Raw genomic sequence first — 22,055 nt, forward strand, 5'->3', positions numbered from 1 at the left:
GAAGTTGTGATTTTCGTTAAAGCAGGGCATACACACGTGTGTATCTCGCGTCGCGGGGCAGAGCGACACTTTTTTCTGCCAGATTCGTTCGTTTCGTGCAAAAACGCGTCGATTAAGCCTAATTGCATCGATTTCTGTGCTGAGGTAGCTAAACTGAAGAATTACCATACATTTAGCGCAGCTTAGCCCACGGAGATTTAGCATTGTCGACATTGCCCACTTTGAACCGAGCAAAGTCCGCAATGTGATAATCGTTGCTGACATTGCCATCGCTGGATGGGCAGTGTTAACTTTGCCCACATCAAACCGGGCAATGTCCGCTAATAAACTACTTTGCCCAGTCGCGTTGTGCAATGCTGACATTGCCCGGGCAATGCCGACACTGCACACCATGCTGACTTTGCCCGTAACATATACACTACCACTCATTAATTTCAATATACAACAGATTCGTTGATTTCTCTGTAAAGGATGAACATCATGATACGTGTTTTGCACAGAAATGAATGCTTGCTGTTATAAACATTTCACTTGCATGCATGACATTTTTATATAAATAATATATAAAAATGCAATGCATGCAAGTGTTTATAACAGCAAATGTATTCATTTCTGTACAAAACATATGTATCATGTTCATCCTTTACAGAGAAATTAACAAATATAGGGGTATATTGAAATTAATGAGCGGTAGTGTATATAAAAAAGTTAACTAATATATAAATTTAAATATATTAGTTAAAAGATGGAGAAATGGGAGGAAGGAAGGGCAAGAACAAGTGAAAGAGGAAGGAAAGTGGGAGATAGGAAAAAGAGATAAAGCAATGGAAACGAAGGTAAGAGAGCTAGAAAGGTGGAGAGAGTTAGAAGAGAGAGACAGAAGGAGGAACAATGTAGTAGTGAAAGAGGAGGTAGAGGAGGGAAGGCGAAAGAAAGCGGTAGAGAAGCTATGGCTAGAGGGGGAGGAGGGAGGAATAAAGGAGCTAAAAGAGATAGGAAGAAAGACGGGGAAAGAGAAGATGGTTTTAGTTAGGTTAAAAGATAGAGTAAGAAAAAGAGAGGCAATGCAGAAAAAGAATGTGTTGAAAGGGAGGATGGAAAGAATAAAGAATGACATGACCTTGAAGGAAAGCATCAAAGAAAAATGCAATGGAGCCTGGAGAGGATAGCTGAGAAGGAGAGAAGGAATAGAAGGAGAGATTGGGTAAAGTACGGAAAGATTTGGATAGAGGGGAAGAGGTGGAGTTGGGATGAGGAAAAAAAGTCCTGATAGATGGAAGGGGAAATGAGAGAGAGGAGCAAAAAAAAGGAGATGGGAGAAAGAGGAACAGTGGAGAAGAGAAGGAGTAGAAGAGAGGGAGACGGAAAAATGAAATAGAAAAGTAGTGAGGAGGGAGGAGAAACGATGGGAGGGGAGGGCGGAGGAAAGAGGGAAGAGAGGTAGAGAAGGGAGGAAGAGAGTGTGGTGAGGCTGAGGGGAAGGGGGAATGGAGTCAGAGAGAGTAGAGTGTGGAAAGTAAAAAAGAGTGAAAGAGAGGAAAAAGAAGGGGGAGGGGGAAGAAAGGAATGCAGGAGGAAGGAGGAGGGGAAGGAACAGAAAGGAAGCCCAAAGATAGGCTTTTGGGATGTAGCGGGAGTAAAGGGAAAACAGGAAGGGTTTTAGGAAAGGATAAAAAAGTGGGATGTCGTGGGGTTGGTGGAAACATGGCTGAAATAGGAGGAACAGGAGAAGATGAAGAATAACGTGCCAAAAGAGTTCAACTAAAGGATACAGGGTGTAAAGAAAAAAAGAATTGGAAGAAGAGGAAAAGCAATAGGTGGGATAATGATGGAAGTCAGAAAGGGGTTAGAAGGGGAAGAAGAATGGATAAAGGAGGAGGGTTTAATGATTAGAGAAGTAAGATAGAAGAAGGAGAAATGGAGATTGGCAACAGTTTACGTAAGCGGCAACTTGGACATTTTTTTCTGTAAAAGAAAAAGAAAAAGTATTTATTTATTTATACACAATATTTATATGTAAATAAAAAACTTTTTACGAATTATTACTACTATCACAGATTATAACATCAGACACAAGAAGACACTTAATAAAATTTTTGCAATATATATTAATAAGGAAACATTTTTCTGTAAAACACTTGCAATTGATAAATCAAATGTGTAAAATATATCTAAGAAAAATTTTCTTTTTATTTCTTTCATAAAAAATCTATATATATACTCTATACTCATGTAACAGCGTCATAACTCAAAAAATAGAAATTTTTAATTATTTATACAGTTGGAATGGTTTTTGTACAAACTTTAAACTGGTAAATCGTTATATCATCTGTTCTGTAATTTAAAAAATTCACCATCAAAAAGCGTCAGTGTCATTGTGTTTTGTAGTAAAAAAGTAAAAAAAAAGTAAAAAAAAGTGAATGTTTTTGTAAAAAAAAAAGTAAATGCTTCATGATTACTATTATTGATTACTCTACCAAAGTATATCAATGTTTTTATTGTAAAATATTTAGTACCCGAATAACAGTAATTCAAATTTTTAAATAACGTTTTTTAGAAAATAAGGTTTTTTGAGTTATATGAATAATTTAATATTTTCCTAAATAAAAAAAGAATTTTTAGTATATTTTTTAAATCTCATGTATTAACTACAAACAGTATTTCATTCAAAAAATATTTTTACTATAATACGTCTTGTATAATAATTATTATTATTATGTATTTTATTGCTTTAGATGTCATAATCTGAAATAGTAGCAGTGAATTATGAAAAGTAATATGATTACTACATGTCTAAAATATACTTAAAACGTATTTAAAAAAATTATTGTCAAATAAAAACAATGACATTAGTTCAGAAGAAAAAGCAGTTCAGTGAGCCTTCAGTAATTCTTTATTATGATAGACTTTTATATTTAGATCTGGAAATAAACCAAAAATATGAACCAATTATACTAAAAAATTACTGAGCATTCTCACTAAAATGCTTTTTTTTACAGTAGTCATTTGTAACAAATTTTACAGTAAACAGAAGATAAATTCTCGAAATTATAGTTATTGTTATTAATGTATATTTGTATGTTTACCTGTACTGAATTTCCTTCAGAACACCTTTTTTTAAGCGAACGAGACACCTTTATCACTGTCTCCAAAGGTAAACAACCATCTACTCGTTTTATATCTTTCAAACTTTGAACCAAAAAATATGGCGGCTCGGCTGTAACATATATTGCACACTTATTATAAAAATAAAAACACTCATTAAAGATCAATTTAAATTTTACCAAAATATATAAAAAAATAGTTTTAAAATATTATTTGATTATCTTAAAGTATAAGTTTAATAAATTGCAAAACTACTTACCCGTCTGCATTACACCAATTGCTTCCATTTTATCACTTTTTTTAAAATCAAACTTGTCATATTCATCTTCCTTAAAATTTATTATGTAAACTTGTAATTTAAACTCTCCATCAGTTAATGATCCACAACCAATAAGCTTATTAAATTTATTATGATGCACGGCTCCAAATTTGGTTTTTACATATCCGACCAAAACTTGTAAAAAATAATTATAATTTTAAATAATATATTAAAAACAAATTATATTTTAGTTATATATATATATATATATATATATATATATATATATATATATATATGCGTGCGTGCGTGCGTGCGTGCGTGCGTGCGTGCGTGCGTGCGTGCGTGAGCGTGTGTGTGTGTGTGTGTGTGTGTGAGCGTGTGTGTGTGTGTGTGTGTGTGTGTGTGTGTGTGTGTGTGTGTGTGTGTGTACGTACATATATGTATGAAATATTACATAAATATAATATATAAATGTATATCATGCAAATAATAATAAATGTGAAGAAACTTACTGACTCGTTTTGAAGTATTTATAACTTCATTAAATTCTACACGCTCTGGTAGTACATCTGATACAGTGTTAAACTCATATTTACCCAAAGTGCTAATAACAATATTTGAACAAATTTGCAATTCATACGGTACATTGCCACTGTTGTAATGAGCAAATTTAAGTGGACGAGCCAATGCTCCGTCTAAATGAATAATCTAGAAAATAAATAATTTCACAAGTTAATAATAATTGTAATACATTTTGATGCGTTTGATAAAGCATATGTATATATATATATATATATATATATATATATATATATATATATATATTGTTACGCTCCGTTCGCTATTCGTGTCGCGCGCACTCACGAACGCGTCCGCGTACTTCCGGGATCGCAGAAATAACCACTCTCGTTATACAAATAGGAACTCGGATTTATTTAAACTCAGAACGGAATACAAGAGAGTTCTGGGAAACCGGACCGAACGATTCAAGTCACCAGATCAATCTCACAGGCGGTAATTAAATCAATAATTCTATGCGTCCCCGTTGTCAAGAGACGCGCTTCGGCTTGAAACTTCTGCGGAGCGAAGCCAATTTCAGCCCACGAGAACGAACGTCTCGGCACGGGCGAGCGGGCGCAACAATATATATATATTATATATATATTCAAAGCATTTACAGAATTTGGCTGTATATGGAATTCAACATCTTCGATAATTTCATTCCATACAACGACTTGTATTCGTTTGGTCTTTCCATTATTCAAGTAGAACTTGAAAAACTATTGTTTATCACCTCCAATTTTACGTGGAGCTTCTATGCCGTCCACATATCCGACAATCTCTCTATTAAAATACCATTATTATAAATGTATGATAGTTACAAAATATACTTTAATTTACAGTCCGAGCGTGTACCACATGGCCCAAACTGCATGTAAATTGTCGGGATATATCAGGCCAATCGAGTTCCCTGGAAACCTCTAGCAGGGAGATAGGGTTTGGAACGCGAAGAGCACCGCAGTTGCGGCGGTGTCCGGATCTTCCCCTCGGACCTTGAAAATCCAGGACTTTAATTTACAATATTGGTTACCGGGCACCGTCCTCTCCTCGGTCCCAACCGTACTCTGGTAGTCCAGGATCATGTCCTCTTCCTCCTGGAGCGAGTCCGGCAGTTTCCTGACTGGGCGAACTTTTCTGTATGATTCCAGGGTACCGGGACGGTCTCCTGCCCTACCCTGGGCTGCTGCCACAAGTTACCGGGCACCGTCCTCTTCTCGGTCCCAACTGTACTCTGGTAGTCCAGGAACATGTCCTCTTCCTCATGGAGCGAGTCCCCAATCGACATCTTCCGGAAGGAGATACTTTCTCCCCCCTGCCGACTCCAGGGCGACCCCTCATCAGTTCCCTCGCGGGAGATCTCGCCTCCCAACACATGCCTCTTCCTCTCAACTCCCGAAGTCGTCGGAGATGTCGCTGCTCCTCTTCTAAATCTTCGGACAAAGGAAGGGGGGAAGCTTATCGTGGACCTAACGTCTCGAAAGACTCCCCAAGTCCCTGCCTCGGCATTTGCCCTATGTCTCACGGAAAAACCACGGATCAAACAACCGTGAGAGAGGCAGTCTTCTAGCTTCGTAACTTATCCTTCGCCGGTATTAGGTTCGGCAACAAGCCAGCTCCCAAGATGTCCAACTCGGCGAGAAGTTACGACCGCTTCGGCTTCCGTAAATTTCTAAGAACAACATAACATGCGCAGTAAACAATGCAACACAACAATCTTAATTTCTACCGTAATTAACCTTCCCCGCAAATTATTACACCCAACCTAGTCCATAATATCCCTATCAAACTCTAATGTCTTTCGGAAAAAGAAGCCAACCAATCCGCATGCACAATTTTCTTCTTATGTCTCACAGATCTTTGAATACAATAGACCACATCATTCAACTTTTTCACTATTAAGAAAGGTCCTTCCCAATTGCTCTGCAATTTAGGGGCTCTACCTTTCATCCTTCGAGGATTATAATACCAAACTTTCTCCCCTTCTTGAAAAAGAGTTTGCCTGGCCTTTTGATCATACCAAGACTTTGCTCGTGAAGACTTTATATCCATACGTTCCCTAACGTTGGAATGGATCTTGTCCAATTTCTCTTTCAAATTCCCAATAAAACCTTCAACTGACTGAGATCCTCCCCTCGGAAGACTTCCCAAAAGCAGATCTAACGGCAACCTAAGATCTCGGGCAAAACACAGCTCGGCGGGAGTTACTCCAGTAGTCTCGTGTTTAGAAGATCTGTAAGCCAATAAAAACATAGGGACCCAGCGATCCCAATCTTTTTGATTTTCAGAAATATACTTCGCCAAATAATTAACAATAGTCTGATGTTGCCGCTCGACTTGTCCATCCGATTTCGGATGCAGAGCAGTTGTTCTCGTTTTCCGAATTCCAAGGAGATTCATCAATTCTGCGAAAAGTTTGGACTCAAAATTCTTCCCCTGATCCGTATGGACTTCTAAAGGGATCCCGTGTCTAGAAATGACTTGATTAACGAAGACTTCTGCCACTGTACTTGCCCGAATATTCCTGAGAGGAAAAACTTCTACTTATTTGGTGAAACAGTCAACAATGACGAGGAGATATCTATTTCCGGAAGTAGTAAAAGGAAGAGGGCCAAGTATGTCCATTTGTAATCTTTCGAATGGGGCCCCAACATTATAAATTTGTAATGGGGACTTTTCCTTCCCCAAAGGGCCTTTTTTAGACACGCAAACTTTGCAAGTTTTGCACCATTCCTCCACATCTTGTTTACAGGTAGCCCAATAAAACCGCTTTCGGATTTTTTCGAGTTTTATTGACTCCAAAGTGCCCTCCAGAAAAAGAATTATGCGCCTTCTCTAGAATCTGGTTAACACGGTTTCGAGGAACAATAAGCTGAAAAATACTTGACTTAAGATTCGGTGCTTTCCATCTCTTATAAAGAACCCCATCCTTTAAACTCAAAGCATCTCAATAAGACCAATATATTCGGGCGGAGACATCTCCAGCGGGTATTTCAAAACGAGACGGACGTATTCCCGTTTCCTTCCCGCGGTAAATAAAAGCAATGCTAACGTACTCTAATTGCTTCTTGCGCCAATCTTGAAGAGTTTCTCCTATGAGAATAATACGAGCGACTGATTTTCTTGATTCTTCCATCTGTCTTCTCTCCACTTTGACACAATATTCGCAACCAAATGATTCACATTGTCGTCTAAAAAGCCCATCGGCATTCTTGTGAATTAAGCCTTTGCGATGAATAATCTCGAACTCATATTGCTGGAATCTCTCCAGCCAACGCGCCAATTGCCCTTCTAAGTCTTTAAAGGACATCAACCACCTAAGAGAAACATGATCCGTACGGATCAAGAACTTCCGCCCTAGAAAATAATGCCGGAAAAATTTAATAGAATCGACTATCGCCAAGAGTTCTCGACGAGTAACGCAATAATTCCTCTTAGACTTACTAAGTACACGATTGAAATAAGCAATGACTTTTTCTACTCCCTCTTGCTTTTGTGAAAGGACTGCGCCAATTCCAATATTCGAAGCGTCAGTGTCCAAAATAAATTCTCCCTCCCCACTCGGGAAGGATAATATTGGAGAAGAAGATAACACTTGTTTCAACTCTAAAAATGCACTTTGACACTTCTCGTCCCAAGAAAATTTAACCTGATTTTCTGTTAGAGCATATAAAGGTTTGGCTAAAGAAGAAAATCCTTTTACAAATTTCCGATAATATGAGCTTAACCCTAGGAAACTTCGAAGCTGCTTCTTGTTATGTGGAATCGGCCAATCCTTCACAGCAGAGATCTTTTCCGGATCTGTATTAACACCTCCTGAAGAGACTATATGTCCCAAATATTTTACTTTCTTTGCAAAAAGAATACACTTTTTAGGGTTTACTTTAAGATTAACAGAACGTAACCGTGAGAGCACTTTCTTTAAATTCTCTAGCATTTCATTAAAATTTTTACCGAAAATTATTACATCGTCCAAATAAACCAAACAAATTTTATATAATAATCCTCGCAATACTTTTTCCATTAAACGCTCAAAGGTAGCAGGGGCATTACACAGCCCAAAAGGCATTACAGTGAATTGCCATAATCCACGTCCAATAGAAAAGGCAGTCTTTTCTCTATCCTCAGGACGAATCTTTACCTGCCAATAACCAATTTTAAGATCCAGAGTGCAAAACCAAAAGTTTCCCGAAAGCTGATCGAAAATGTCATCTATTCTAGGCAAGGAAAACGAATCTTTTTTAGTTATTGCATTTACCATTCTATAATCGACGCAAAATCTCAACGTTCCACCTTTTTTCCTTACCAAAACAGCAGGAGAAACCCACGGACTTTGCGACTCCTCTATGACCCCTTGCTTCCTCATTTCCTCAATAATCTTTTCTACTTCCCCTCGCATTCATAAGGGAATTCGACGAGGAACCTGCTTAATGGGAGAAGAATCTTCTAAATTGATAACATGTTTGACGACTCCACAATTACCAGCAACAATCACCTCGGAAAATACATCCTGATACTCCTCTAAGAAATCCGTAAAAATTTCTTTCTGAGCCTTATTTAAATTTGAGGAATTATTAGTATAGAGTTCTTTCAAGAATGGAGCTCTTTCGGAAGAAACTTGAATTCGAGAACAACTCAAAACCTTTTCTTTATCGGATTCCGAAGAAATGAAAGCAAATTCAAAAACATTTTCTAAATTTATCTTCCTTGAGAAATTTACACCTAATAAACAATCATCATCCATGTCTATTACATACATAGGAATTTCCATAAAATAATTTCCCAAGAGAACTTTTGCCATGACCTTAAATTCGATGGGTACTACCTCTCCAGTGGGATATCTAAGAGAATTGTCCTTAATCTGAATGATGTGCTTGCCCTCTCTAACCATTCTTCTACTAAGAATCGAAACATCCGAACCCGCATCTATCTTGAAACAACACTCGTTACCATCCAACATCCCCTTATAACTAAAATAATTTGAACTTGACTTTATTCGATTAACAGAAAAAGTTTGAGAACAATTAACACTCGGGGTAATGCCCACTTCAGTTGTTCTCCCCCCGCCGAGAGCAACTAAACCGAGTTTCCCTTGTTCTCAGAACACTCAAACCGGAAATGTCCCTCCTTTCCACAATTCCAACATTCCTTTGTTCTATTCCAATCCCTCCGCTCATAACCATAACTTTTCTTTCCTCTTTCTTCGACTTTTTCATCTCCGTCCCCCTTTTCATTACTCTTCACGCCCCTATCCTTCCCCTTCTCAAATCGCTTCTCAAAATCCCTTCTTCTTTCAAAAATTCCTCCCTGTATAATTTTGACGGCCTTTGCCCTCTCTATGGCCAACTTCAGCGAGGTAATCCCTTTTAGCTGAAGAGTCCTTCTAACAAATCCGTCCGAAAGAGAAGAAACAAATTGAGCGCACGCGATCTTGTCTCAAACCGCGTAGGGACACTCAGGATAAGCTAATCGAGAGAGCCTTTCTTCCCCGAATCTTTGCCTTCTGTTCGTAAACTGAGTATAATAATTTTGCGAAAGTTGCCCCTCACCGAAACGTAGTTCTAATTTGGACTTTAGTTCTTCGTAACCCAAATTCTCTAAATTTTCTACCGATTCTAGGACAGAACGCGCTTTTCCTCTTAAGCACGACGCCAAAGCTACGGTTTTGATCGCATCGTCCCATTGATTTGCGCGCGCGATTAAATTAAATTGCGAGAAAAACTCTCGCAACGGAACCACACCGTCAAACGTGTCAGGTTTAAGTTTATATCCGATTTCACTGCGCGCGCCGTTTCCCACACCAACGGCTTCTACTTCCGGACCGCGATTCGCTCTAATATTGGAAGGACTTAGCTGTGTTTCCTGAGAAGGCAACCGGTCTCCCCGTAAAAATTGGAGCTCCTCATCGTGCCGGCGAAGCATTGCGGCAAGTTTCTCATCACGTTGCGCCTGCTCCTCGCGCATTTACCGCATCTCCTGTAGCACGGCTTGGAGAGCTGCCGTCTCTGAAGCTGCCGACTCCGTCGCAGGCTCCGAAGAGTCCACCAGGCGTCTCTTTCTCGTCGCAACTAGCGTCGTCATGGCACACACACTCACACGCGCGATCCCGGACGAGCCCCCAAAAAGTGTTACGCTCCGTTCGCTATTCGTGTCGCGCGCACTCACGAACGCGTCCGCGTAATTCCGGGATCGCAGAAATAACCACTCTCGTTATACAAATAGGAACTCGGATTTATTTAAACTCAGAACGGAATACAAGAGAGTTCTGGGAAACCGGACCAAACGATTCGAGTCACCAGATCAATCTCACAGGCGATAATTAAATCAATAATTCTATGCGTCCCCGTTGTCAAGAGACGCGCTTCGGCTTGAAACTTCTGCGGAGCGAAGCCAATTTCAGCCCACGAGAACGAACGTCTCGGCACGGGCGAGCGGGCGCAACAATATATATATATATATATATTCAAAGCATTTACAGAATTTGGCTGTATATGGAATTCAACATCTTCGATAATTTCATTCCATACAACGACTTGTATTCCTTTGGTCTTTCCATTATTCAAGTAGAACTTGAAAAACTTATATTGTTTATCATCTCCAATTTTACGTGGAGTTTCTATGCCGTCCACATATCCGACAATCTCTCTATTAAAATACCATTATTATAAATGTATGATAGTTACAAAATATACTTTTAAAAAAATCAGTTCATAATAATAAAAATTTAATATTTAAGGCTCCTGTTCACTCACTGCAGCCATCTTGGATTGATGACATCAGAAGCGAGAAAATCATGAAAGTATATCATAAAAATTCTTGTGATTTACACTAAAATAAAAATGCTTTTTAATAAAATACCATCTGTAAACGATAAAATAGATTTGTAAAATACACCGAAACGAACATCCCCTTTTATATGAGTAATCCACATTTGTCGAAGTGAATGTTGTCTAATCAAAAACGAAAACAAGCCGTTTAACAGTTGCCGAATTGAAATAAGTATGTGCCTGCACATATTAAATCACAATAAAGTGGATATCTTCGATGTATTTTAACACTATCACAATAATTTTAAATGTAAAAACACTGCACTAAAATAAAGAATAACGCTGTAAATTGGGATAATTTTGCTTTGACGTGTCATTTTTCACGCCTTATAGTTCACAGTTTTGCCAAGTGTGACGCTGTCTGTGCGAAAACGCGGAATTGGCTCGCGAGCTAGCAGGAGCCTTAATTATGTTAATATTTAATATTTAATTTACTATTCAATATTTAATATTTAGAATTCAAATCAATGAAATTTAATAATTATAAAAAAATATTAAACATTTTTATTAAGAATACCTTATATAAAATAGTACTTACACTGTCCTATCATACATTTGAATGTGCTCTAGATCCTCATCTGCTGTTAGCAATTTTGCACCCTTTAATTTTTCAAATCTGGATAATTCATCTTCTGTTACATCAACGTTGGTGCAATTATCAGAGAATTCATTTGTTCCATCAACGTTGGGGCAATTATCAAATAATTGATTGTCCTTCCTCATGTCTATGTATATGTCTTTTTTATATAACTAGACACTACAGACGCGCGCTTCGCGCGCGCTATTTAGCTTTAACATTATACTATTACTATTACACTATTAACTTCTTGATACACACAACTGTCAAAATATACAATGACAGCTGCAAATAAAGTAAGCGCAGCAAGAGAACCAATCGGCATCGCGGAAAAGCGACAACAATAAACTTCACATCTCCTTTTTAGAAAAGGATAATTTATGAAAAAATTAAATTATTAGTGTAACAAATCAGTAAATAAGTAACATTTGTACAAATTACTTTATGTAATTGTATTATTCAAAACAAGTAGAAACTTGCACATTGCTTCCTCAGTTTTTAAGTGTGCAAGTAGAAACTTGCACGTTGCTTTCTCATAGTTTTTAAATGTTCAAGTAAAAACTTGTACATTGCTTCCTCATAGTTTTTAAGTGTGCAAGTAGAAACTTGTTTAAGTGAACAAGTAGAAACTTGTACATTGCTTCCTTATAGTTTTTAAGTGTGCAAGTAGAAATCTGCACATTGCTTCCTCTATGGGGAAGCCTGTTTTTTAATGCATAATTATTAATAAATATTTATTAATTTGACTTCCTCATGGAGGAAGCAATGTGCAAGTTTCTACTTGCACACTTAAAAACTATAAGAAAGCAATGTACAAGTTTCCACTTGCACACTTAAAAACTATAAGAAAGCAATGTAAAAGTTTCCACTTGTACACTTAAAAACTATAAGAAAGCAATGTACAAGTTTCTACTTGTACATTTAAAAACTATGAGAAAGCAATGTACAAAGTTTCTACTTGCACACTGAAAAACTGAGGAAGCAATGTACAAGTTTCTTCTTGTATACTTTTTTTTTATAGATAAAGTGTCATTAAAGATACTTACACATTTTTTAAACAGAAATCGGTAACCCTCTCACCGATTCTCGCAAAATTCAAAACAACCTTCTTTTAATAATATTCTATATAAAATTACATGTACATCTTATACACTTTTTAAGCAGAAATCGATAATCCCTTCACCGATCCTCGCCAAAGTCACTAACAATCTTCCTTTAATAATACTCTATCCTCAAACTTAAGGTAGACCGAGGCAAATTGGATCAATATAAGTTTTAAGATAGTGTTAATGTTTTTTTTTTCAAACGAGCTATTTTAGCGTGTTAATTAATAATCCGATTTGCCTTGGTCTACGTTATATATTTTTTAGGCAGAAATTGGTAACCCTTTCACCAATCTTTGCAAAATTCAAAACAACCTTCCTTTAATGATACGTTCTATATATAAGATTACATGTATAACTTGTACACTTTTTAGGCAAAAATCAGTAACCCCTTCACCGATCATTGCCAAATTCAACACCAACCTACCTTTAACAATACTCTATCCATAAAATAAAAATTAAACTCGATATCTCAAAATTTGCGAAAATTAGGGCAATCATATAGATTTTTTAAAACAGAAATTGGTAACCCCTTTATTATTAGCAATTTTTATTAATTCTATTATATTCTTCAATTTTTTCTACCCCTATTTCATATATAATTCGTTAAGATTTGGTTGATTAGTTCTAGAGTTATACAAATTTCGGTAAATTTGGCACATACATACATACGCACGTATCGACATTTTTTTAAATGCAATATTTTGACGTTTTAGAACATAAGAAACACATTAGCATCAAAAACTAAAAAAACAATTTTCTCTTCGGTCTTTTCTACCCCTATTTCATGTATAATTCATTAACATTTAGTTGATTAAATCTAATTTTATATGCGATCAAAGGTCTATATACGAAGTTTATGTAAACAAAGCTTCTTCTATGAGGAAACAAAAAAATTTATCTGAATATTTATTAGTTCCTTCTAGAGATTTCAAATTGTCTTAAATATTAATCCTTTGTCTGATGACGACCTTCTAGCTGACTGTATAAGTCTGTCACGTTTGACGTTAATTTTTCTATTTTTTTTCAAGTATTTTAAAGAATTTGAAAAAATTTTGCAAACATTTGTGAATATTATAAGATATTAATAATTTTATAATCATTTTGATAAACATTGCTTATTTAATATTTTTTGGCGGGCTTGTAAGTTTTATAGCTAGATGTAAATATCATTTTGGATAGAATGTCGTAAACCCACATTGTTAGACAATTACATCTATAACATCCATAATCCATAATTTTTTAAACATATATTTCTTTATATACATAATTTTTAACACATCTACTATCTCGCTGTTCGCCAAGATAAACTTTTAATGCTTGCCAGGAACGAACTCGTGAAAAAGCAACATAAAGTTGTCCATGATTAAAAACATCTTTACGAAGATCTATTCCTACTTTGTCAAATGTCTGTCCCTGTGATTTATTAATCGTCATAGCAAAAGCTAATTTTATTGGAAATTGTCTCCTTTTAAATGTAAAAGGATATACATTTTCACAATACAATGTTATACGATTTAAAAAAACAATATCTCCTGTTTTATCACCTGTTAATATCTTACATTTCAATAAATGATTTGCAAGTTCTATAACAATTAATCTAGTACCATTACAAAGTCCTTCATTGATATTAAAATTTCTTATTAACATAATGACACAGTTCGGTCTTAATCACAATTCGTAAGGAGGAAGAGATGATGGAGACAAAGTATTTAAATATTCTGGTAATAAAGATTCACTAATGTCACCATCATTGCCACAATTTATAGCACTATCTATACTTGTATAAATTCGTTCTTCCGTTTTATTTAATAATTCAACAACTTGTTTATTTATTTCGTCTACATCGATATTTCGCGCAGAAAGTATCGCACATTTAGCCATGTTGTCAAATTCTTTTTTTTTTGTATTAAATCACCATATATATCTGTAACAATATCTGCATTAGGTGGTGCTATGCAACATTCAGGAATTTGTACATTATCATTAAAATCACCCATATTTAATAGAAATTTGGCAAATTCAATTTCATTTGGAAGAACTCGCATATTTTCTGTCAAAGAGAAATTTATGAAATATTTCCAGAGAAAACTAAATTTAATAGAAAGATTCACAATTTCACTTCGTGTACCTCGTACTTTAATTGGAAGAAGTTGTCTAAAATCACCACCTAATATGACAATTTTTCCACCAAATAATACATCACTATTCATAATATCACGCAATGTTCGATCCATAATTTCCAAAGCATATCGTGGCGCCATTGGTGCTTCATCCCAAATAAAGATATCTATTTCTTTTAAATATTGAGCTTCTTTAGACTGAATTTTAATGGGAGATGATGAGTCAACAAATAGTGGAACTGGCAATTTAAAAATTTTATGGACTGTCTTTCTAGCAGGAAGTAACGTAGCTGCGATACCTGTGAAGGCCATTGTACACACACGTTTCTTCGAATTTGAGCTAAATAATAAATTGTTGTGTATACAAATGTTTTACCTGATCCACCTGGGCCATCAATATAAAAACAATGACTATTACGACTTTTATCATTTAATCTATTTAATATTAAATCAACTATTTCTTTTTGTTTTTCATTTAATTGATTATATTGCCTAATACCTACTTCCATTGCTTGTTCTATGGTCACATTACTTTCTTCTTCATTATTTTCTATTAATTGTTTCATTTGTGGAAAATCGGTGAACTTTTGCCTTCAGCAAGAAGCATAGCACCGATTTGTGCATAAACTTTTTTTGTGCTTGTAACATACCAAAATGTCGCGCATAATCTTCTGACATTGCTATTTTAAAACTTTCCCAAAGTTCATCAGGATGTAAAGGTTGACAATATGTATTAAAATACGCACAAATAATTTACGAAGCTGTCGTGGCATCATCCATCCAACAGCTTCATCCATAGCTCGTTTCCATTCATCATCATCTTCAATTAAACCTAAAGCTAAACATGTTTCCAAAAATGATTGATAAATTTCTCCTTTTACAGTTTTTAAATCGTCAAAACTTGTAGCTCCCTTAACATTAAATAACAGTAACCGTAAATGAAATAATTCTATTTGTGTTGGACAAACAGTATACATTCGACTTATACAATTATACGACCTATAATTACTACGTTTAACCCAATGTGATATAGTTTTACCATTAATTTTTTCTTTTTTAAAAGTATAATAACGTGGAATATCTACGTATAAATACTTTCTTGCTTCAATATCGCGTAAATTTAGTGCAAAATAATCTATTAACATAGTGACTTGATTTAAGGCAGAAGTCATTGAATCTTCAATAGATTCATTTTCAATTATTATACTTTGTTCATTAGGTAGATGAACTGGCAAACGTATTATAGCATGACTTTTATCTTGCAATTTTTTGCTAAGTATACGCCAGCTAGCTTCTACAGGTCCAACGTAACGTGCCTCAATATAATTGCGTATCTCGTCATGATCAATAACTATATTTTCTGTTATTGGTTCAATTGTTATAGAGGCAGCATCATGACCTTTATAAATATATTTATATAGATATTTAGCAGATTTGATACTGGAAACTGTTTCAACATTAACATGACTATTAAATATAACTGATAACATAGGACAACATAACGATTATCAACTATATATCCACCAGGTCGTTCAAAAGTCTTACCAGTATCTCGTCGACGATAATATGGATAAGCATCCTCATCCATTCTCGTTTCTTCAACGAAAGTTTTTGGATAATGTTTCGAACATTTCCCATCTATTAAACACCAATCGCCACAAGGCCCGTGAATCATATGTCTCATAACTATGTTATGCAAATTATGATTCTTACATGGATCAGGAATTTCAGCAGATATATACTTATCAACAATTTCTGAAGTTGTTATTTTAAAATTTTGTTTTAAAGTGATCAACATATGAACGTGTAGTAAACCACGTTTCTGAAATTCAATAACATATACATATGCTGCTACTTCACCAAAAAATTTTTGTTTAACAATCACATCTATAAGATAATCTTTTTTAATATTAAAAACGCGAGCACAAATATCAGGTCTATCATAAGCTTGTTGACCAGGCAAAAGATTTTCTGTAATTTCACGCCATTTTGGATTACAGGTCATTGTGACAAAAAGATCTGGTTTACCAAATTTAACAACAAGTGTCATTGCATCTTGGTAATTTTGAAACATATTACGTGGTGAGCCGATAAACGTAGAAGGAAGTATAACCATTTTTCCAATACGTCCATTTAAATTATTTACCATATTTTGCATATAATCTAACCTTGATATGTTTCAGAGCGCAACTCTTTTTGATGAGTTTTGCAATATTCCGTTCTGTCTCTTTCAATTCTTACATAATTGTCTACAAGCCATTGTTGGAATAAGCGTCGTCCTAATAAAAAAATATTAAAATTATCACGAATAGCCATGCGATACTTGACATATTGCTCTCTACTTATACGTTTGTCACTATTTAATTTCTTTAAATGACAATGCTATCCTTGAGTACCGTATGGATAAAACAATGGATAAATCCATGGCTCAACATTTGGGTTCATGATACTGATATTTTGCAAAGTTTTGGTATTTTTATTACGTACTACAACGTATGATTCAGGGATTTCTCCATCAGCAGTTGTAGCGAAAACAGCAGCAACTTCATTCGTTCTTTGGGCATTATATCGACGTCGATCCGTTTCTGGTCTTAAGTTAAATAATAATTGTAATTCTAATTGATTCGATTCTAATTGTCGTTGATTTTCTAATTCTTCACCCATCATTTGATATGATTGAGCAAACACGTTATATTCTCGCATTATGTGCTCAAGATTTTGCACGATTTCCAAATCCAAATTTGAATTATCATTAAGACGATAATCTATAGATTCATTTGAATCTACAATAAAAAGTTGACCATAAGTTGGATTTTCATTTAGCGCAGCATGCAATGCTGTATTAAATTGGTAATATATTTGACCCTGTATTTTAAAGCAATATGGACCAGGTCGTCTATTTTGAAAATTAATCAAATTAGCGTTAAATGATGCAAATAAGAATGAACTATTATAACTACAAATATTTTTGAAAAAACGATTAGATTTTGCATGATTTCTTTCAAATAAAGTACGTAAAAAATGAGGACATATGGGTAATGATTCAAGACATACTGCCCCATGATTACAGCAATCATGAAACAAATTTCCTCTATTAATAATTTTTTCAGTTACAAAATGCTTAGCGTTACAGTGAATACACGACACATCCATAGGACCAATATAATGTTCAACTAAATTATCAACTGATATCATATTAATATTTAAATGAGATTGTCCTTTCTTACGTAATCGATAACGAGATTGATGTTCTGCACGTGTAATGCGTTGTATCACTTGATCAACAGACGATGTACCGGCAATACAATTAGTATCAGATTGATATTCTGTATACGTAACATCTTGTATTACATTACTAACAGATGATGTACCGGCAATACAATTAGTATCAGATTGATATTCTGTATACGTGACATCTTGTATTACATTACTAACAGATGATGTATTGGCAATAGAGTTAGTATCAGATATTTCATTAACTACTACATTGTTTTCATTAATTGTTTTTTTTGCAATCTGTCGGCGATTGTATTGATTTTGCACTTTTCTCTCACGATGTTGTCGTTGAAATTCCTCTTCTTCTTCTTTCGAACGTTCTACTTTACGTCTTGGCATTTTATTGAAGTATATAAATATCGAAAATATTCAATGTAATTATTACTTCACCAAATAAATACAATAATTATTAAATTACTTATTAAAAAATAAAAATACAAATTTAATCTTTATATTTTACTTTATGTGTGTACTTATTGTAAACACACCTAAACACATATAATTAAAATTTTTAAATAATTTTATAATATTACTATAAAATATATAAATTTCGTACATATATACATATACAGCAATAATAATCAATTTTATCATCATCATCATCAATATCATCAACAACGACAAAAACAACGTCATCATCATCATATCATCATCATCATCATCATCATATTTTTCTAAATCATAAAAGTAAAAAATTTACGCAAACCTATGGCACGCCGTTTTGCTATTTATTAATAAGATTTTTTAATCTAAAATAAAAATTCAGTAATTGATTTAAACTGAAGTAGATAGTTTTTCGGAACCATTTTTATTATGTCATAACATAATAAAAATGAATTAAAATTATGTATTCACGTAAAATTAATTCAAAATAAAAATTTTATGAATAAATAGCAAAACGGCGTGCCATACATAGAGAAAGGTACAGTTTATATGTCGAATTACTTTTATGTCAAGACATAATTTTAATTCATTTTTATTATGTCATGAGATAATATTAATGTATTTTTATTATGTCGTAACATAATAATAATTGCAAAAATTTAAATTATGTAAGCTATCATAGTAATTCAGTAAATTAAAATTATGCTGCAACATAATAAAAATTCACGAATTAAAATTATGTCATGGTTAATAGAATTTCAGTGAATAAAAATTATGCCATGACATAATGAAAATTGAAAATTAGAATTACGTGCTACTATCATTTCAATCCTAGATTTCATATAAAATTTTAATTTGAAAGAAATTTTTATTATGTCAAGACATAATATTTATTCGGAATTCCCATTATGTACATAATTTTAATTCTCGAATTTTTATTATGTACATAATTTTAATTCTTGAATTTTTATTATGTACATAATTTTAATTCTTGAATTTCCATTATGTACATAATTTTAATTCCTGAATTTTTATTATGTACATAATTTTAATTCTTGAATTTCCATTATGTACATAATTTTAATTCCTGAATTTTTATTATGTACATAATTTTAATTCTTGAATTTCCATTATGTACATAATTTTAATTCCTGAATTTTTATTATGTACATAATTTTAATTCTTGAATTTCCATTATGTACATAATTTTAATTCCTGAATTTTTATTATGTACATAATTTTAATTCCTGAATTGCCATTATGTACATAATTTTAATTCTTGAATTGCCATTATGTACATAATTTTAATTCTTGAATTGCCATTATGTACATAATTTTAATTCCTGAATTTTTATTATGTACATAATTTTAATTCTTGAATTTCCATTATGTACATAATAGAAATTCAAGAATTAAAATTATGTACATAATTTTAATTCCTGAATTTTTATTATGTCTAGACATAATAAAAATTCATCCAATTTTTATTATGTCTAGACATAATTTTAATTCTGCCGCTAGGGAATTTTTAAGTCGATTTTTATGAATCAAGAATTCGATGTCCACGTGTCTCAGGTTGCCGATGACGAGGTCCAGATAGTGCGCTTCATAGTTTTCGGTGTCTACGTGTATTATACCTTGAATTCGATGTCCACGTGTCCCAGGTTGCCGATGACGGGGTCCAGATAGTGCGCTCCATAGTTTTCGGTGTGTGTGTGTGTGTGTGTGTGTGTGTGTGTGTGTGTGTGTGTGTGTGTGTGTGTGTGTGTGTGTTCAGGTGTAATAATACGTTGAATTCGATGTCTAGGTGTCCTACGTTGCCGATGACGAGGTCCACATAGTGCGCTCCGTAGTTTTCGGTGTCTAGGTGTATTAATACCTTGAATTCGATGTCCACGTGTCTCAGGTTGCCGATGACGAGGTCCAGATAGTGCGCTCCGTAGTTTTCGGTGTCCAGGTGTAATAATACCTCGAATTCGATGTCCACGTGTCCCAGGTTGCCGATGACGAGGTCCACATAGTGCGCTCCATAGTTTTCGGTGTCTAGGTGTATTAATACCTTGAATTCGATGTCCACGTGTCCCAGGTTGCCGATGACGAGGTCCAGATAGTGCGCTCCGTAGTTTTCGGTGTCTAGGTGTATTAATACCTTGAATTCGATGTCCACGTGTCCCAGGTTGCCGATGACGGGTTCCAGATAGTGCGCTCCATAGTTTTTGGTGTGTGTGTGTCCAGGTGTAATAATACGTTGAATTCGATGTCTAGGTGTCCTACGTTGCCGATGACGAGGTCCACATAATGCGCTCCGTAGTTTTCGGTGTCTAGGTGTATTAATACCTTGAATTCGATGTTCACGTGTCCCAGGTTGCTGATGACAAAATCCAGATAGTGCGCTCCATAGTTTTCGGTGTCGTAATAATACGTTGAATTTCATGTCTAATTTTAATGAGATTTGTTAATTATTTTGGCTAAAATTTGGGAAAAACAAATTCGTAATTCCGACCGGCCAACATGTCGAAATTACGGATTCGTTTATCCTAAATTTTAGTCAAATTAATTAACAAATCTCATTAAAATTATGCTCGTTTTAATTAGTAAGATCAGCCGTAACCCGGTACAGAGTCGGATTTTTCATTTTGGCTCTTAAAAATTTATAAAAAAAAAAGACTCGCAGCTAACCCAACCTGACACAGGTCTCCACCGTGACTCCTGCCGATTCTTAAAGATCGACAGGAGTACGGGTGCACTTTATGCACTAAATGCATTTTAAACTGCACTTTAACTGCAATATTCGTAATTATGTACATAATTTTAATAATAATTTTAATAATTTTAATTTTTATTATGTACATAATTTTAATTCTTGAATTTCCATTATGTACATAATAGAAATTCAAGAATTAAAATTATGTACATAATAAAAATTCGTGAACTCTTCTAGGGAATTGAAATAGTTACGCGTCGTCTACAATGGCAGTAGGAGTAGTGAATGAAAAGAGTAAGTGTTAAGGTGAGATTTCATGGGCAGTGAAATGCAACAGCAGCAAGTAGCAGTTTAGTAATGTTTGGCTCACTTTCGGCGCAAATTTTTGCTGCTCATGAAATTGGTCCGAACTTCGAGCAGCAAAAATTTGTGCCGAAAGTGAGCCAAACATTACTATACTGCAATTCGGGGAATGAAAGATGGCGGGGGAGTGGATGATTGGCTCGGATTGCTGGAGGAAAGAGAAAGGGGTTGTGAGAGGAGGCGAAGGAAGAGAAAGTGAAGCGGTGTGGCGGATCAGGTAGAGGAGACGCGGATGAAGCTGAGAAAGTGGAGGAGGAGCCGAGGATGGAAGGATTGGAGAGTGGTGACGGAAGAAAACAAGAGTGTGCGTGGAGGTTAGGATGATGAGTAAGAAGATGGAAGGGCAGGAAAGGGAAGAGAGCGGAGAAACGGGACAGGAAGGTGAACGAGGTGAAGCAAGAGCAGGGAAGAAGGAAGGAGAGGAAGCAGAAAGAGAGGAGTTTGAAGGGCGAAGGGAAAGGAAAGGAAAGGAGGGAAGGAGAACAGAGAGGGGGGAGCGGGAACGAACGGGAGGATGGAAGAGAGACAGGCGAGCGGGGAGGGGGAAGGGAAAGTAGTGAGGCAGGAGGAGACGAAGAACAGGAGGGCAGCTTTGGAGGGGTGAGTGGAGAAGGACCGAGACGGCGCCGGGTGTTAGGTGCCAAGCGGGGTGGCATTACGGCGAGACGTCGAGGCGGCGGTTAAAGACGAAGGGGATATCTATGGAGAAAGCTGGTCTGTCTGTCTATTTGGAGTAGAATAAAAGGGGGTTTCCTCAAGAGAAGGGAGAAAGA

At 35.2% G+C, this 22,055-nt stretch overlaps 2 long non-coding RNA genes across 2 annotated transcripts; both read right to left on the reverse strand.

Annotated features, from left to right (window-relative positions):
* Nucleotides 1-3,257: 3,257 nt before the first annotated feature.
* On the reverse strand, nucleotides 3,258-6,722 carry LOC139817681 (uncharacterized). The gene is made up of 3 exons (XR_011733293.1): nucleotides 4,546-6,722; nucleotides 3,880-4,075; nucleotides 3,258-3,559 (listed from the first exon to the last, which is right to left on the reverse strand). It is a non-coding gene; the product is annotated as an uncharacterized lncRNA (long non-coding RNA).
* An 8,497-nt stretch (nucleotides 6,723-15,219) lies between these two features.
* On the reverse strand, nucleotides 15,220-16,279 carry LOC139818208 (uncharacterized). The gene is made up of 3 exons (XR_011733414.1): nucleotides 16,101-16,279; nucleotides 15,763-15,954; nucleotides 15,220-15,393 (listed from the first exon to the last, which is right to left on the reverse strand). It is a non-coding gene; the product is annotated as an uncharacterized lncRNA (long non-coding RNA).
* Between the last annotated feature and the right edge of the window lie 5,776 nt (nucleotides 16,280-22,055).

Source organism: Temnothorax longispinosus, chromosome 8 (genome assembly GCF_030848805.1).
Source record: "Temnothorax longispinosus isolate EJ_2023e chromosome 8, Tlon_JGU_v1, whole genome shotgun sequence".
Lineage (NCBI taxonomy): Eukaryota > Metazoa > Arthropoda > Insecta > Hymenoptera > Formicidae > Temnothorax > Temnothorax longispinosus.